Source organism: Acinonyx jubatus, chromosome E4 (assembly GCF_027475565.1).
Source record: "Acinonyx jubatus isolate Ajub_Pintada_27869175 chromosome E4, VMU_Ajub_asm_v1.0, whole genome shotgun sequence".
Taxonomy (NCBI): domain Eukaryota; kingdom Metazoa; phylum Chordata; class Mammalia; order Carnivora; family Felidae; genus Acinonyx; species Acinonyx jubatus.
The window spans coordinates 53186550-53204179 of NC_069395.1; the positions used below are offsets into that span (position 1 = coordinate 53186550).

At 39.4% G+C, this 17630-nt stretch overlaps 1 protein-coding gene and 1 long non-coding RNA gene across 3 annotated transcripts in view; one reads left to right on the forward strand and one right to left on the reverse strand.

The window, feature by feature from the left end:
- Positions 1-2578: 2578 nt before the first annotated feature.
- The window catches only part of TNFSF4 (TNF superfamily member 4), a 201490-nt gene continuing 186438 nt past the window's right edge, over positions 2579-17630 (forward strand). For both annotated transcript variants that reach the window (XR_008293227.1, XM_053209456.1), the window contains exons 1-3: positions 2579-6069; positions 14222-14431; positions 15752-16045. The gene's annotated coding sequence lies outside the window, so the exon portion shown is untranslated. The remainder of the gene's footprint in view (positions 6070-14221; positions 14432-15751; positions 16046-17630) is intronic.
- Positions 7792-14225, reverse strand: LOC113595648 (uncharacterized). Its single transcript, XR_003416198.2, has 3 exons — positions 11423-14225; positions 10206-10411; positions 7792-8420 (listed from the first exon to the last, which is right to left on the reverse strand). It is a non-coding gene; the product is annotated as an uncharacterized LOC113595648 (long non-coding RNA).

Sequence of the window (17630 nt, forward strand, 5' to 3'; positions counted from 1 at the left end):
CTAGGTGGTACAAGACCTCAGTGAACTTAGAGTGTAATGCTTTTTCCTTACTTCTCAATTTTTTCATCCTTTTCCTCTAAACATTTCTTCTGTCCTATCCCATTTTTTCTTTTACATGTTTTTTTTTTTTTTTAATTTTTATTTCAGAGAGAGAGAGAGTGAGTGCAAGAGTGGGGAAGAGGGCCAGAGGGAGGGAGAGAATCTTAAGCAGGCTCCACATTCAGCATGAAGCTGGATGGGGGCTTGATCCCATGACCCTGGGATTATGACCTAAGCCTAAATCAAGAGTTCAATGGACTGAGCCACTCCTGTGCCCCTTTTTTACATGGTTATTCAAACATATAATAAAAATAATTTGCTGCCTATTAAGAAACAGCGAATTCAAATCAGGAAGATTTGGGTAGTTCTTATAGCCATCATGGGCCACACTCCATTTTATATCAGTCACTAACAATGCCTGCTTGTGGGACAACTGGAGGCATGGGGGTGATAAGCAGTGCTAGCTGCCTTACTGAGATCAATTCCCTGGGGCTGGACGCTGTGCTCTAACCATCTGCTCCTTCAAATATCATCTACCTTTGTCATCCTCCAGCATGAGTATAACCCCTACTTCCCTCAGAAGCACTTTTAGGGTATTCTGTCTGCACAGCTACCTTTCCCATGTGGAGTCTGGAAAATTCCATCACCTAGAGGTGTGTCACCCACTGAAAAGAGTTTGGGAATGCTCCAGTAAGCACAATCTGTGAAGACATAAAGGCATGTGTTTACTCTTCATCTAGAATGGACTCTTGAGGGTTGGGGGGTGGGGCTTTGGCTTTGTATTTTCTTATAGCTACATAACATGTGATCTGTTTTACTTGCCCAGTAAGTTTGTTGTCATTACTTAATAAATATTTAATGACAGCAATGAATAAAAACTAAGAAGCTAGGCTAGGTATTTCAGTGGTCAGGTGGATGAATTCTGTTAGAACAAACTTTTCCACCTTCCTTTCCAAACTTGCGTTTGTTTTGTACTTCAGCCTTAAGTCCTAAATTGGAGCCAGAAACTGTGGGTCAAAGGAGGAAACAACCACTGAAAATAAACAAGGCAAGAGATGGAAGCTATGCGTACCTTAGGCTGTTTCATAACATGTATTCAGGGAGGACATGCTATTTAGATTATCTTGGCCCATACATGCTCTGCAGAGCAAGTAGTGACTCCCTGGAGGAAGGGGCAAATCTGGGAAGCTAGACTCAGCAGAGGCACCTGCTGTCACTAACAGGCCACTGGAACACATTGAAAGGTAATCCAAGTTATGGGTCTAGTGGCAACAAGGGCGATTGGAGTAGGTTTTAAGGAACGTGGCCGGCCTCTCTTTTGTGAGGTATCTGCTCCTGGTTGGGTAATTGCAGGGCTTTTGTAGGGGGAAAAAAAGACTCATATGCAGAAGAGCAAGTAACATTTTTTCTAGAAATTAATTTGCATTTATGCCTATGATCTGTTTCAAGTTGATTTTGTGTAAGGTGTGAGGAATAGATCTTTGCATTTATGTATGTATGCGTTTATTTGCATCTGAATATCCAAATGTTTCAGCATTATTTGTTTAAAAAAATACCATGTTTTCTCCATTGAACTGCTTTGCAGCTTTAGCAAAGAACAATTGACCCTAAATAGAGGGTGTATTTTTGGACCCTCAATTCTATTTCATTGATCTATAGTTCTTTTTTCTTTTTTTTAATTTTTTTTTTGTATAACTTAACTTTATTTTTTAAAATTTATATCCAAATTAGTTAGTATATAGTGAAGCAATGATTTCAGGAGTAGATTCCTTAATGCCCCTGACCCATTTAGCCCATCCCCCCTCCCACAACCCCTTCAGTAACCCTGTTTGTTCTCCATATTTATGAGTCTCTTCTGTTTTGTCCTCCTCCCTGTTTTTATATTATTTTTGTTTCCCTTCCCTTATGTTCATCTGTTTTGTCTCTGAAAGTCCTCATATGAGTGAAGTCATATGATTTTTGTCTTTCTCTGACTAATTTCACTTAGCATAATACCCTCTAGTTCCATCCACATAGTTGCAAATGGCAAGATTTCATTCTTTTTGATTGCCGAGGAATACTCCATTGTGTATATATACCACATCTTCTTTATCCATTCATCCATCAATGGACATTTGGGCTCTTTCCATACTTTGGCTATTGTTGATAGTGCTGCTATAAACATGGGGGTGCATGTGTCCCTTCGAAACAGCACACCTGTATCCCTTGGATAAATACCTAGTAGTGCAATTGCTGGGTCGTAGGGTAGTTCTATTTTTAGTTTTTTGAGGAACCTCCATACTGTTTTCCAGAGTGGCTGCACCAGCTTTCATTCCCACCAACAATGCAAAAGAGATCCTTTTTCTCTGCATCTTCACCAACATCTGTTGTTGCCTCAATTCTATTTCATTAATCTATAGTTCTTTTTTCTTTTTTCTTTTTTTAATCTTTATTTTTGAGAGAGAGAGAGAGAGACAGAGTGTGAGTGGGGGAGGGGCACAGAGAGAGGGAGACACAGAATCCAAAGTAGGCTCCAGGTTCTGAGCTGTCAGAACTCAAACTCACGAACCGTGAGATCATGACCTGAGCTGAAGTCGGGTGCCCAACCGACCGCGCCACCCAGGTGCCCCTCATTGATCTATATTTCTATCTTTTTGCTAATATCACTGTGTCTAGACTGCTGTTTAGCCTTGAAATTAGGTAGTATGAGGCCTCCAACTTTGTTCTTTTTCTATTTTTTGTTTGTTTGTTGTTGGCTATTATGGTTCCTTTGGCTCTCCATATAAAATTTTGAATCAGCTGTCTGTGTCAACAAAAAAATCCTGCAGAATTGTGATTGGGATTGCACTGACTCTGTACATTGGTTTGGAGAAAACTGTCATCCTGACAGTCTTGAATCTTCCAATCCTTGACTATTGTATGTCTCAGCATTTATTTAGATTTTCTTTGGTTTCTTCCATCAATCTTATGTGGATTTTAGCAGACAGATTCTGCACGTGTTTTATTAGGTTTATACCTGAGTACTTTGCTTATTTTGTATACTAGTGTAGATAGTATTTTTTAAATTTGAAATTCCAGTTGTTCATTGCTGGTATATAGGAATAAGATGACTTTTGTACGTTGACCCGTATCCTGTCACCTTGCTAACTCACTAGTTTCAGGCACATTAGGTCTTTGGAATTTTTGATGTACACAATCATGTTATCTACAAATAAGGTTTTTTTTTTTCTATTCCAATTTATATGTTCTTTACTTCTTTTTATTGCATTATTATACCAGTTAGGACATTCAGTACGGTGTTGAGTAGGAGGGGTCAGAGGGCATCCTTTCCTCATTCCCAATCTTAGGAGGAAACCATCGAGTCATCATTAAGTAAGAAGTTAGTTTCAGGTTTTCCATAGATGCCTTTTATTAGGTTAGGGAAGTTCCCTTCTGAGTTAGCTGACAGTTGCTATCATGAATGGATATTGAATTTATTCTAATGCTTTTCCTGCATCCAGTAAGATACTCATGTGGTTATTCTTCTTCAGATTTTGACAAGGTGAGTTGCACCAATTGCTTTTCAAATGTTGAAGAAGCCTTGCATTCCTGGGATAAATCCCACTTGGTTGTGTCATATTATCTTTTTCATATATTGATGGATTCAACTTGTTAATAATTTGTAAGATATTTTTGTGTTTTTTTAAAGATTTTTAAAGTTTATTTATTTATTTTGAAGGAGAGAGAGCATGCATGAGCAGGGGAGGGGCAGAGAGAGGGAATCCCAGTGCAGAGCCTGATGTAGGGCTCAATCCCATGAACAGTGAGATCGTGATCTGGGTCGAAGTTAAGAGTTGGATGCTAAGCCGACTGAGCCCCCAGGTGCCCTTTTTGTAAGATTTTTGTATCTTTGTTCATGAGGGATATTCATTTGAAATTTTCTTGATTGTAATGTCTTTATATGATAATTTTATTGGGTAATAAAATACTAACCTTACAAAATCAATTGAGAAACGTTCCTTTATCTTCTTTTTCAGGATGAGAGTGTATAGAATTATTATTTCTTCCATCAGTGTTTGGTTGACTTTACCCCCTGGGCCTGGAGTGTCTTTTTAGAAGGTTTAAAATGACAAATTCAGTTTCTTCAATAAATATTATATATATACATATATATATGTATATATATATAAAAGAAATAAATAGATTTCTTTAATAGAAATGCATCTATTCCTTCCTGAATGAGTTTGATAGTTTGCTTACTAAAGAATCTCATCTAGGGGCACCTGCGTGGCTCAGTCGGTTAAGCTCCAACTTCAGCTCAGGTCATGATCTCACAGCTTGTGAGTTCGAGCCCCACATTGGGCTCTGTGCTGACAGCTCAGAGCCTGGAGCCTGCTTCAGATTCCGTATCTCCCTCTCTCTGCTCCTCCCCACTCACGCTCTGTCTCTGTCTCTCTCTCAAAAATAAACATTAAAAAAATTTTTTTAAATAAAGAATTTCATCTATATTATCAAATTTATAAACATAGAGTTTTTCATAGAATTTCCCTTATGATCTTTTTAGTGTCTGTGGGGTCAGTAGTAATTTACCTTCTTTTATTCCTGATGTTGGTAACTCATGTCCTCTCTATTATTCTTGGTCAGTTTAGTGAGAGGTTTATCAATTATACTGAACTTTTCAAAGAACCAGCTTTTGGTTTTATTAATTTTCTCTATTCTGTTTCTATTTTCAATTTTAATTGATTTCAGCTTTTACCTTCATAATTTCCTTCCTTTTTCTTGCTTTGGGTTTATTTTGCTCTTTTTTCCCTAGATTTTTGAAGTGTAAGATTAGATCATGGAATTGAGACAGTCTTCTTTTCCTACATAAGCATTTAATGCTATAAATTTCCTTTGAATCACTGTGTTAAGTGCTTCCCACAAATTCTGATGTGTTTGTTGTATTTTCATTTTCATTCAGTTCCCCCCACCCCAATTTCCCATGTGACTTTCCCTTTGACCCATGGATAATTTAGAAGTATGTTATTTGATTTCCAAATATTTGGGAGATTTACTAGATATCTTTCTTTTATTACTGTCTAATTCAATCCCATTATGATCCAGGAAGATATTTTGTATGATTTCCGTTATTCTAAATTTGTTAAGGTTGTTTTATGGCCCAGAATATGGTCTTTCATGGTGAATGTTCCGTGTATACTTACAAAAAAATGTGTTTTCTGTTATTGTTGGGTACAGTGTTACAGAAATGTCAATTACATCAACTGGTTTATAATATTGTTCATGTTTTCTATATTGGCACTGACTGTCTGTCTACTTCTATCAATTACTGTGAAAGAGATGTTGAAGGCTTTAAATATAATTGTGGATTTATCTACTTCCCATTCCATTTCTGTCTGTTTTCAGTTTTTGGAAGTTCTCTTATTAGCTAAATACACATTTAAGATTGTTGTTATTATTTTATTTTATTTTATTTTACTTTATTTTATATTTTAGTGTTTATTTATTTTTGAGAGACAGAGAGAGACAGCATGAGCTGGAGAGGGCAGAGAGAGAGAGAGGGAGACCCAGAATATGAAGCAGGTTCCAGGCTCTGAGCTGTCAGCCCAGAGCCTGACACGGGGTTCGAACTCACAGACCGCGAGATCATGACTGGAGCCGAAGTCAGACGCTCAACCGACTGAGCCACCCAGGCGCCCCAAGATTGTTGTTATTATTTGTGTGTGTGTGTGTGTGTGTGTGTGTGTGTGAGAGAGAGAGAGAGAGAGAGAGAGAGAATTGACCCTTTTCTCATTATGAAATATATTTTTTTATCCGTGATAATATTCCTTGTTTTGAGATCTACTTTGATACTAATATAGCCACTCCATTTGTCTTTTTTTTTTTTAAGTTGATTTATTTATTTTGAGAGAGAGAGAGAAGGGGAGGGGCAGAGAGAGAAGGAGAGAGAGAGAATCCCAAGCAGGCTCTACACCAGCAGCGCTGAGCCCGATGAGGGGCCTGAACTCACAAACTGGGAGATCATGACCTGAGCTGAAACCAAGGGTTGGACGCTTAACCGACTGAGCCACCCAGGTGTGCCGTGCCCCCCCCCCCCCCACATTTGTCTTTTCATTAATGTCTGCATGATGTCTCTTTTTCCATCTTTTCACTTTTAACCCATTTATGTTTTTATTCTTGAAGTGGGTTTCTTATAGATAGCATATATTGTGGTACTGTTTATTTTTAATTCAATCTGACAAACTGTTAATTAGTATGTTTAGATCATTTACATTGAATGTACTTACTGATATTTTTAGATTTGCTTTATTATTTATTTTCCAGTTGTCCCTCTGGTTTTGCCTCTTCCTCCTTTCTATTGATCTTTCACTCTGTTCACTGACTCTTCTTTCTTTTCTTCTCCATTTTGCCCTTGAGGCTTCAATTGAAGTATTAATTTCAGACATTGTATTTTTTCACACCTAAAATTTCAATTTGGTTCTTTAAAACTTTAAAAAAATAAATTTCACATTTTAGAGCAATTATAGGTTCACAGTGAAATTGAGAAGAAAGTACAGAGCATTCCCATATGCCTTCTGCCCCTATACATGCACAAATTCCCCCATAATCAACATCTGGCATGAAAGTGGGTTTTGTTACAATCAATGAATCTATATTGATACATCTTTATCACCCAAAATCCACAGTTTACTTTAGGGTTCACTCTTGGTGTACATTTCATAGGTTTTAACAAATGTATAATGACATGTATCCACCTTTATAGGTTTGTACAGAATAGTTTCACTGCCCTAAGAATCCTCTGTGCTCCAGTTATTCATCCCTCCCTCTCCTCTAAGCCGTTGGTAACCACTGATCTTTTTTCCTGTATCCATAGATTTGCCTTTTCCAGAATGTCTTATAGTTGAAATCATACAGTATGTAGTCTTTTCAGAAGGGCTTCTTTCACTAAGAAATATGCACTTAAGTTTCTTCCATGTGTTTTAATGGTTTTAGCGCTCATTTCTTTTTAGGGATGAATAATATTCCATTTTGTGAATGCACCACAGTTTATCCATTCACCTGCTAAAGGGCATCTTGTCTGCTTCTAATTTAGCAATTATAAAGCTGCTCTAAACATTCTTCTGCAGGTTTTTGTGTGGACATAAGTCTTTAACTTATCTGGGTAAATGCCTAGCATACATTTAGTTTTATAAGATGGGCTTTTTTTTTTTTTTTTACAGTTTTTATTTCTCTGCCTGTATTTTCTGTTTTCTTTTTCCTTTTTTTCAACATTGCTAATTTTTACTTCTCATAGCATGTTATAATAGCTGCTTAAAGTCTGTACCTGATTATTCTAATATCTTGGTCATCTCAGTGGGTGGCATTTGTTGATTGTCTCTCCCTTGTAAATTGGTCTTTTCTTGGTTCTTTGTGTGTTGAGTAATTTTGGGTTGTATCCCAGACGTTTCGAATATTGAATATGAATGATTCCCATTAAAATCCTCCAGAGAATGTTGACTTGTTGGATTATTTTAACAGGTAGTCTACCTGGGTTATTTCAGACTGTCTGGCTACATTCTGTGCATGATAGCTCCAGTGTCAAGTTCCAGTATTTTTGGAACCTTTGCTAGGCTGCCTTGAATATGTTCCATGCATATGCAGCTCAGGATTAAGCCTATGTCTTGTGCTAGTTTGTACACAGAGTCAGGAGAGCCCTCTCTCCAACTTCTCTAGCTCCCTTCTTCTTTTTTTAATGTTTATTTATTTTTGAGAGAGAGGGAGCAAGCGGGGGGAGGGGCAGGGTGGGGGGAACAGAGGATCAAAAGCAGGCTCCACCCTGACAGCAGAGAGCCCAATGTGGGGCTCTAACTGGAGAACTGTGAAATCATGACCTGAGTCAAAGTCGGATGCTTAACCGACTGAACCACCCAGGCGCCCCTCTTTAACTCCCTTCTATCCAGGATTCCCCCACATTCTCCCACCTGCAGAGACTCCTTGGTCCTCTGGCCAGATAGGTGGGGTTCTCTTGGAGTCTTGGATGCCTGTGCTGCTACATAGTTCCTGTAATCAGTACTACTTTTGGTGCGAAGAAGAGAGTGAAAAAAGAGAAAATTTACCCAGTGATTTATTCCAATTCTCTTTGGACCGCAAGAACCATTAAAAAAATGTTTGACCATAAAGCAAAGTTTTTATTGGGTATTAGCTGATCATGCCATTTGACTGATTCTGCTAGGGTATCACCCTTGGGAAGTTCTGAGAGAAGGGACACACACACACACACACACACACACACACACACAGGAAAAGAAACCCAGATTCTCTCCCATATTCTTTGCTCAAGGCACTCCCTTTCCCAGTCTTTCCAGACACAGGGTCCTTTCTTGAGGTGTTAGCTGTCTGTGGTACCACCATTGTAGCTCTGTTGCATGACTGCCCTTGGTTCAGCACTGTGAAAAAAAAAACAGGAAATGAAATGAGAGCCCCCCGGGTGCCTGGGTGGCTCAGTCGGTTGGGCATCCAACTTCAGCTCAGGTCACGATCTTGCTGCTCGTGGATTCTAGCCCTGCATTGGGCTCTGCGCTGACAGCTCGGAGCCTGGAGCCTGCTTCAGATTCTGTGTCTCTTTCTCTCTCTGCCCCTTCTTCACTCACACTCTGTTTCTCTGCCTCTCTCAAAAATTAATAAGCATTAAAAAAATTTTTAAAAATGGGAGCTCCATCCCTGCACAAATTGCTTTTCCAGCTTTTGACTCCCCTCCTAACTATGACTGGGTTTCTTTACTTTTCAGATGCTTTAGGTTGTTGCTTTTTGCATTTCATCCGCAATTTGTCACTGTCGTCAGAAGAAGAGACAGGTGCTAGTGAGCTGCCTCTTGACTGCACTTTCCTTTGTGCTCTCTTTCCACTTCCATCTCAACTGCCCCTGTCACAGTGCAATGACAGACCCCTACCCTATCCTTGCAGTCTGTGAACGGAAACCACAGCTGTCCTTTTAAAACTATACCTTTCAACTTCGTGTTTTACTTGTGGTTTTTACATCCTGGCTAACTAGGTAAAGCTTGATTAGGTGTTGTAAAATTCAAGAACTTCACTTTGAAGTTGACTGATTGCTAGTGGAGTTTACCACTAAAATGCAAGTATGCAACCACACCAATGGATTGTCTGTCTCTCTGGTGTTTTTTTGTTTGTTTGTTTGTTTTGTTTTTGTTTTTTGAGAGAGAGAGTGGGGGGCGGTGCACAGGGGTATGTTGGGGGAGAGAGAGAGAGAAAATCTTAAGCAGGTTCTGTGCTGGGGCTCGGGGCTCAATCCCACAACTGTGAGATCATGACCTGAGCTGAAATCAAGAGTCAGAGGCTTAACCTACTGAGCCACCCAGGTGCCTCTCTCCTGTGTCTTCATTATCAGTCTTCCTCCTCCTTCCCAATCCACCTATCCAATCTCTAATTCATTCTTCTGCTCCCCTCCCAGTCCACTTCTTTTCCCAACAAACTTACCCATGTTTATTCTTTCTGAAAGGACCTTATCCTTTACCAGAATTTCAACACTAACTTCTAAGAACCAATCCCACCTTTGCCTCACGTCTCTATCCACAATTAAATCTCTCAGAAAAATCCACAATGACATATCTCAGAAAAGTAAAGGTTTATATTTTCATTTTCACTTAAAAAGGGATTATAGTTATTCTGGAAAATTTACACATTTGTTACGCATTTGTTCATAAAAACAAAAAGAATTTCCCATTAGTCTGACCATCCAAAGAGAATATATGTGTGGCCTTGAGTGTAATTTAAAATTTAAGTTAGAAAAACTTATAAATTATCCATATCCTGTGTAGAAAAAACAGAAAACATAAATAATCAAAAAGGAACAAAACTCCCCCATAATTCCACCCAGAGGTAAATACTGTTTTTAGTTCAGTGTGTGTTTATACACACACACACACACACGCACACAGACACATTTATGTGGGTTGGTTGGTTAGGGAGGGCAGTTGGTTGGGCCTGAACTGGTATCACAGCTTTGCTGTGTTGGAGAAAGGGGTTGGGTAAAGCAGGTGTTGATTTGCAAAGGTCGATTTGCATAAAGCATTTTTGATTTTGTTATTTGGACAAGGCTGAAACTTGGAATAGATGGAAACTCCTGGGGAGCAAAATGTAGGGAATAGAAAGAATTTAGTCACGTGTGTTATGTGCCTTCTTGTCTTTCTCTCTTTTTTTTTTTTTTTTTTTTACCTGCTTTCCCCAAAAGCTCGCCCAGCCGTTCTGTAAATCTTAGGCCTGTGGAGACAGATACTATCGGCAAAAGGCTTAGATGACAAAGGAAACAGGAATGGGAAGGGGCTTCCTTCACATTTCAGTCAGAGCATGGCCCGTCTCCAGAGTGGTGCACGCTGAGGTCAGCTCCATTTTGTGCTGCATCAGTCTGTAGCTTCCTGGGCCTGTAAGAGGCAACCTCTTGTGTCAGGAACCAACATTCTCCCAGTAACTCTGGGCGGACTGTGGCAGAAGCCAAGGGAGGGCTGCAGTGGAGGAATGTGAGAGCATAATTTATGCCACGAGAGCATAAATGAGGAGCACATTAATAAAAGCAACTCATGGAGACTCTAAAAAAGAATGGGAGGTGATTTTACTGGGGAAGGGTCCTGGGGCCAACAGTTTGAAGAAGTATGTGAATGTGTTTATTTCTATATCTATATTTCAAAAATGGGACTCTTCCACACGTACTATTCGGTAATCTTTTTTCTTAGTAATATGCCTTGAACATCTTGATATGTTAAATATAGAGATATTTTTATCATTTTAAGGCTGTATTCCATTGCATGTGTTATCTACACGTGTCATAATGACTTTAACCATTCTCTACCTTTTAGGTTGTTTTCAACTTGTTAGTATTATTATCAATTCATTTATTGTTGGTAATTTATTAGTAAAATAATAATGCATTTTCTCGTTTTAAAAAAAAAAAAGGAAGCCAAAACACTGTTCGAGCTCCCATACTTTCAGTCTTAGAATCCTATTTGAGTCCCTTTACCTAGTTTGGTGCCACTTAAAATGTTTTACTGATTTCTACACATATTTTCTGTATATGTTAAATCTATTCTCAGTTTGAGTTCCACAGCCACTAGTGCTGCCCCAAAAAGAAAAACAAAATGGGCCCTAATAGTGCCCGTATATTTGTACCCTCCCTCCTGGCCCATCTCTAGGCCCACTGTCAGGAAAGGGGCTCACAGACATATATTCTAAATATAAATGTTATAAAACTGAATAGACTAGACTTCCCAGGGACAATTTCATTTTAAAGTCAACAAGAAGTCTTGGAACCAAATGATTAAAACTCTTATGTATATGGCAAAGGTATTTGGGTTTGGGGTGGGGTGGGGAGAAGGGTAGAGAGGAGCTGGGGAGCAGGGGCACTGAGATACCCTTGAATCCCACAGAACGTGACCTACTTTTTCCGATGAAAGATTGTTCCTGGCAGTACTGGATTTGAAAGGATTCTCAACGTCTTCTTCTAAAGGTTGTCACAGCAGTTAAGCTTAATGATCCATTCTTGTCATGATCAAAGACACTTTCATGATTTTTGCACCCACGGCACCAGTATTTTGAGATTAAAAAAAAAAAATCAAACGTATTAATTACCTCTGCTTCTAAAAATAGAAATACTTAAAAAGGCTTTCTCTAATAATCAAAGAAATATGTGCAGATTGTACCAAGATTCAAGGATTATAGAAATGAACAAAGTAGAGAGAGTCCCCAGAATCCAATCCCCAGATACAAATAGTTTGTACATATCTGAATAGATTTAATTCTGTGCCTGTATATCTGCCCCCCCACAATACATAACAGAAATGGAATCATACTATACTATTTTGCAAATTGCTTTTTTTCACATAAAACATATAATGGGCAGATTTCTCCATCCATTCCGATGGAGGTATTGTATAGATTTATGATAATTTATTTAACCTATTTTTCTTCATTGATATTTAGATTCTCAATTTTTTTTTGATATTTTAAACAATAATGAGGATTCTTATAGTTGCACCATTGCTGACTTTCTGTTTTTTTTTTTCTGAAGGAATTTCTAGAAATAGAATTTGTTGTATCAAAGGGTATGAGTATTTTAAATTTTAAAATATATTGCTTAATTGCTCCACGAAGGTTGGACTAATTTATATTAGTCCAGGTTTCTTGTAAAGCAGAAATAACCAGTTAGAAAACCTGTTTATTTCCACACTTCCTTGCCAACAAAGGGGGTTATCAAACTTTTTAATCTTTGTTGATCTGACTGGTAGAAAAATTTCTAATGTGAATGAATTGCTCTAATTTTCAGTGCTCCTTTTGCCGTATGTTAAGTTTCTTCCAAAATCTAGGACTATTTTTAGGCTCTCTTTTCTGTTTTATTGGTCTTTCTTTTACTTTACCAGTACCATACTGTTTTATTAACTTTTCTAACATAATTTAGATATAGTAATATAATTGTTTTGATAGCTACCAGGGATGACCTACCTTCAGGAATTTCTTTTCTAAAAATGACTTCTTGCTTATATAATCTTCCATATAAACTATATTTTTATCTATGGATCCTTCCATATAAACTTTAGAATCAATTTGGCACTTTTAAGAAGCAAATACATAAAAACACAAGAACTGGCAAAAATTAATATTGGAACTACATTAAGCTTACCAATGAAGTTGGGGAAAGGATTGATATCTGTTAAATAGTAAACTTTTTCATTTAGAGACTTGGTAGGTCTTTCCATTTTTCTAAGACTACTTTTATATTTTAATATATAAAGAATACAATTTTATTTAGATAGGCATAGCACATGTCTTGTTATTCCAAGTCGTTCTCTCTTTTTAGTTGCTCTTGTGAAAGGGATTTGTTCCCTGTTATGTTTTCTAACTGGTTATTTCTGCTTTACAAGAAGCCTGTGTATTTGTATGTAGTTATCTCATAGCTTGCTACCATAGTGAAATCTCTTTTTAGCTCTAATGGCTCTCGGTTTACCCTCTTGAGAGTTTTCTCATTGTGAAATAATAATGTATGCAAAAAACGTGTTTTCTACTTTCCAATGTTGTTAATTTTTCTTATCGCATTGAATTGTGAAACAGCCTGCGGAACGATGTTGAAACATAGTGGCGATGGTGGGTACTTTTATCTTTTCTCATGACTTTAGTGAGAACGCCATTAATTTGGTCATATAGTCATTTATATTTATTAAATTAAGGAAATTGTCTTCTAACCTTAGTTCACCAAGTATTTTTAGCAGGGATCGGTGTTGGATTTTAATAGATGCACTTTTAGCATCTTTTGAGCTGTTGGTATGATTTTTCTTTGTTACTCTACCAATAAAGTAAAACATATTAATAGGTTTCCCTATATTGAACCACACTTTGAATCCTAAAAAGAAATCTACTTGTCATGTGCATTTGACCTTGAAATACACCACTGATTTTGGTCTACCAATATTTTTGTTGGATTTTTGTATCTGTAAATGTGAGATGTTTAGGGCTTATTTTTTTCAACTTTTGGTATTAGCATTATGCCCAATTTGTAAAATAAATGAAGAATTGTTTCTTTTGCTATTATATATGTAAAACACTTTTAATAACTTAAGTATTATCATTTTCTTGAAGGTATGATAGGTTATATGTAAACCATCAGGGTCTGGATAATTTTGGCAATTATTTCCATTTCTTCTATGGTTATTGATATATCTTTTGTTTTACCTCTTTAGTTAATTTTGGTAACTTTGCTAACTAATATTTACATTACATTTAAAAATGCTTTAAAAATTTCCTCCATGTTGTGGTTGTGTTCCCTTGTCTGGCATAGCATTATATATGTGTTTCTCTCTCTCTTTGGGGGGGTCAGATTTGCCAGAGATTTGTCTATTTAACTTTTCTTTCAAAAATACCGGCTCTTGTTTTTATTCATGAGTTCTTCTATCTAATTTCTTTGTTTCATCAACCAATGGCATAACTGCCAATCAAAGTCATAACTCAATACACAGTAACTAGCGTCATCAACCCAACTTGAATTCTATCCCAAAACAAAGAAATTTGACATTTTATTAACCTCTGCAACCTTATTGTAAATGAAATAACAATTTTACCACATTTTACTACTGTGTTTCTCTTGATGTTATTTACACTCATCTTATGAACAGTGGGCTTACTGGGCATCTACCCCCAGCTCAGCGTTCAGTGATGACTTCAGTAGCCTGAAATTGGTCATTCCTCAGTTTACCAGGCTGCTGCACAAAATTCACTCTCCAGCCCTACTTTGGAGCAATGAGGAACCCCAGCGTCTTGATCTGTCGTTTTGGAGCTGCTTCATGTGGAAGATGGATAGGACCAGTTTCGGCAAACCTAGTATCTGTCCATTGACAAGAGATGATGGAGTTCAAGCAGGTTTGATGGGGCTTGTCCAAAGAAATACAGTCCCAGAGCAGGTACCCTTTTCTCTTTCAAGGTCCACTAATCCCCAAGGGGAACATGAAGAACACACATGGGGCACAAAGAAACACACATCCGTGTGAGCCCACACATAGAACAGTAAATTTTTATCTTAGAGTGAAAAAGAGAAAATGTTCAAAGCACCTACTTTAAAAATTAAAACGCAGAGTTCTCAAAACAAGTAATACCAATTTATCTTTGGACTTAATTTTATAGTTTTTGAATGGCAAGGGGTGAGAGGCATAAGAGAGGTCAAGACCTGAGACTGAGGTAGGAAATGGGAAAAGAAAAGAGAGGGGAGAGGAAAGGGTATGGAACAGAGGAAGGGCATGGGAAGAAAAGGAAATGTGTGGAGAGGACAGGTGTGAGAAGAGGTGCGTTGTGGGATGAATAGGAGCCCGCTGGGTGGGGGATGGAGTCAGGTGACTCTGGTTCCACTTGGCCAAAGGGGCAGGAGAAGAGTTGCCCCTGCTCTGACTAGCACCCTGAGGGGGTTGCGACCATCTGAGAAGTAGCTTTTATTCTTGATAATGAGAGTATTTTCTCGTGAACATCTTCACCTTGTGGCAAAATTATCTAGAATTTAAGATTTTAGTAAAGTGGGGCGCCTGGGTGGCTCAGTCGGTTGAGCTTCCGACTTGGCTCAGGTCATGATCTTGAGGTGTGTGAGTTCGAGCCCCGCTTCGGGCTCTGTGCTGGCAGCTCAGAGCCGGGAGCCTGCTTCTGATTCCGTGTCTCCCTCTCTCTCTGCCCCTCCCCTGCTCATGCTCTGTCTCTCTCTGTCTCAAAAAATAAATAAAACATTAAAAAAAAGATTTTAGTAAATTATTTTAGGTTTTGTAAGTGTAGCCTGTATTTTGCTTTGGTGGATTTAAAATCTGACAGGTGATATTATTTTAAAGAGGGATTCAAAATGCCTCATTTCACCATGTCTAGAGATTACATTTGGAATCAGTGTTTATTTAAAAATAAAGCTGGGGGTGCCTGCGTGCCTCAGTTGGTTAGATGTCTGACGACTCTCGATCCCCGCTCAGGTCTTGATCTCGGGGTCGTGAGTTCGAGCACCGCGTTGGGCTCCATGTGAGGTGTGGAACCTACTTAAAAAAAATCTTGGGGCAACTGGGTGGCTTCATCAGTTAAGCATCCTACTCTTGATCTCAGTTCAGGTCATGATCTCATGATTCATGAATTCAAGCCTTGCATTGAGCTCTCTGCTGTCAGCACAGAGCCCACTTTGAATCCATTGTCCCCCTCTCTCTTTGCCTCTTCCCCGCCCAAAAAATAAACACTAAATTTTTTTTTAAATCTGTTTTCAGTCTTTTTAGGACCTAGTATGAAGAACATACAATGCGAACAAAGAACATGAGAAAAGACGCTTTCACAGGAAGCTTCCCAGGTTTATTGTTTATTTAACTGCTTTGAACGAAATGCTTGGGTCTTACCTGAATGAGAATGTGGACGAGACGCAGTCATCATGAAGATGAACACTGTGTTCCGGCTGAAGCTTCTGCTGTTGGACAACACTGTCTCCTGTGGCGTGGAAGACTAGCATCATCTTAAAGCAAGAGGGAATCGACAACGAACAGTACTGGGTCCTACCCAGGAGGAGGGTAAGTTCGAGTAATTATTGACAAGCTCATGTTTGGTGCTGGGGGTGGGGTGGTCAGGGTATCGTGCCGCCCCGTGGTCACAAGCAAATCTGCAGAATCATTCCACAGCTTTTCTAGTGAACTTAGCCTGTGTCCTGACTGTCATTGACTGGAACCGAAAGCTGTAATTGGTGACCTTTGACTTCTCCCAGCATACATGCAACTTTCCTCTCTTCCTCCACCCTTTCCTTGCCTCTTCTCTCCTGACTTCCATGAGTGACTGTGGCAACCGGCATGCGAGAGTGACACCCAGGAATAGCATCCGATCTTTGATGAGACCAGGACCTAGAGGCTGCGGGTGCCCCTGTCAGCACACAGGGCAGGGGGTCGGTGACCAGACGGAAGGCACCTGTGATCGGCAATGTCAGTCTTAGTTTGAGACGTGAGGGCATCTGGAGAAGAAAAGTGTTACATGTCACTGAGTCACTAGGATTGAATGTTGTAGGTAGAAAATGGCAGAGCGGAAGAAAGAAACACAGGGATACAGGACGGAGTATAGAATAATTGTGGCGGGAACAGCCCAGTTGGCTGTAACAATGTCACATGTCTGCGTGTAAGGCACGCTGTTGATTAGAAAAGAGACTCTTTGTTCTGAAATGTCTGCATCAGTGAAAGTCAAGGATGTGAGCTCGGAGGGGGCACAGGGAACTCAAGTGCACTCCTTTGCCTTGAGAGGGTCTCAAGGCTTGGGTGCAGAACTCAAGTAGCATTTTGGAACATCGTCCCCTCTCTGTCGGGCTACATGCAGCACAAGAGATGGTCCTCCTGTCAGCCTGTATTGGTGGTGGAGTGGACTCGAGCTGTCTCATAGACGCAAGTTTCTCACTCTGTTAGGTCAAGGATTGTGTGTCATATTTCCCTTGCACTCCCATTTATTTGTCAAATGGTAGGTACGCAAAAGCTCGTGCTAAATGGACATAGTGCAAAGGGCTCTGAACTTGGAGGCACGAAGGCCTGAACTTTGATACGGTTTTACACCTGTCAGCCCTGGGAGCTCCGGCAAGACTTTGGGCTTCTGCGTCTCTCCACAGAGAGGAGGGATCTCTGCTCTGCCTGCCTTGCTGGGTTAACGAAAAAGTTCCCAACACATCTCTCCTGAGCTGGCACTCCCACAGAAATGTAATACACCCGTCCTTCAGGTCTTTATTCAGCTGTCATCTCCACTCTGAGAACTTCCTGGTTTTTTAGCTGGATCAGGGCTTGGGAAAAGCGAGACAGCCCAGGTGGTGTGACTGGTCGCAAGCCCGAACCTGCCCTTGCCTGTGACACCCTGCTCTGAGGACAAGCTACTTGCAAAGGCTCGACTGTTTACTTCTTTTATTTCTAAGGCTGGGTTTTTTTTTTTTTAATGTTTATTCTTGAGAGAGAGAGAGAGAGAGCACGCATGCACGTGCACTAGCACACTAGTGGGGGAGGGGCAGGGGAGAGGGGAGCCGGAAAATCCAAAGCAGCATCCAGCTGACAGCACAGAGCCGGACACGGGGCTCGAACTCATGAGCTGTGAGATCATGACCTGAGCCCAAGTCGGACACTCAACTGACTGAGC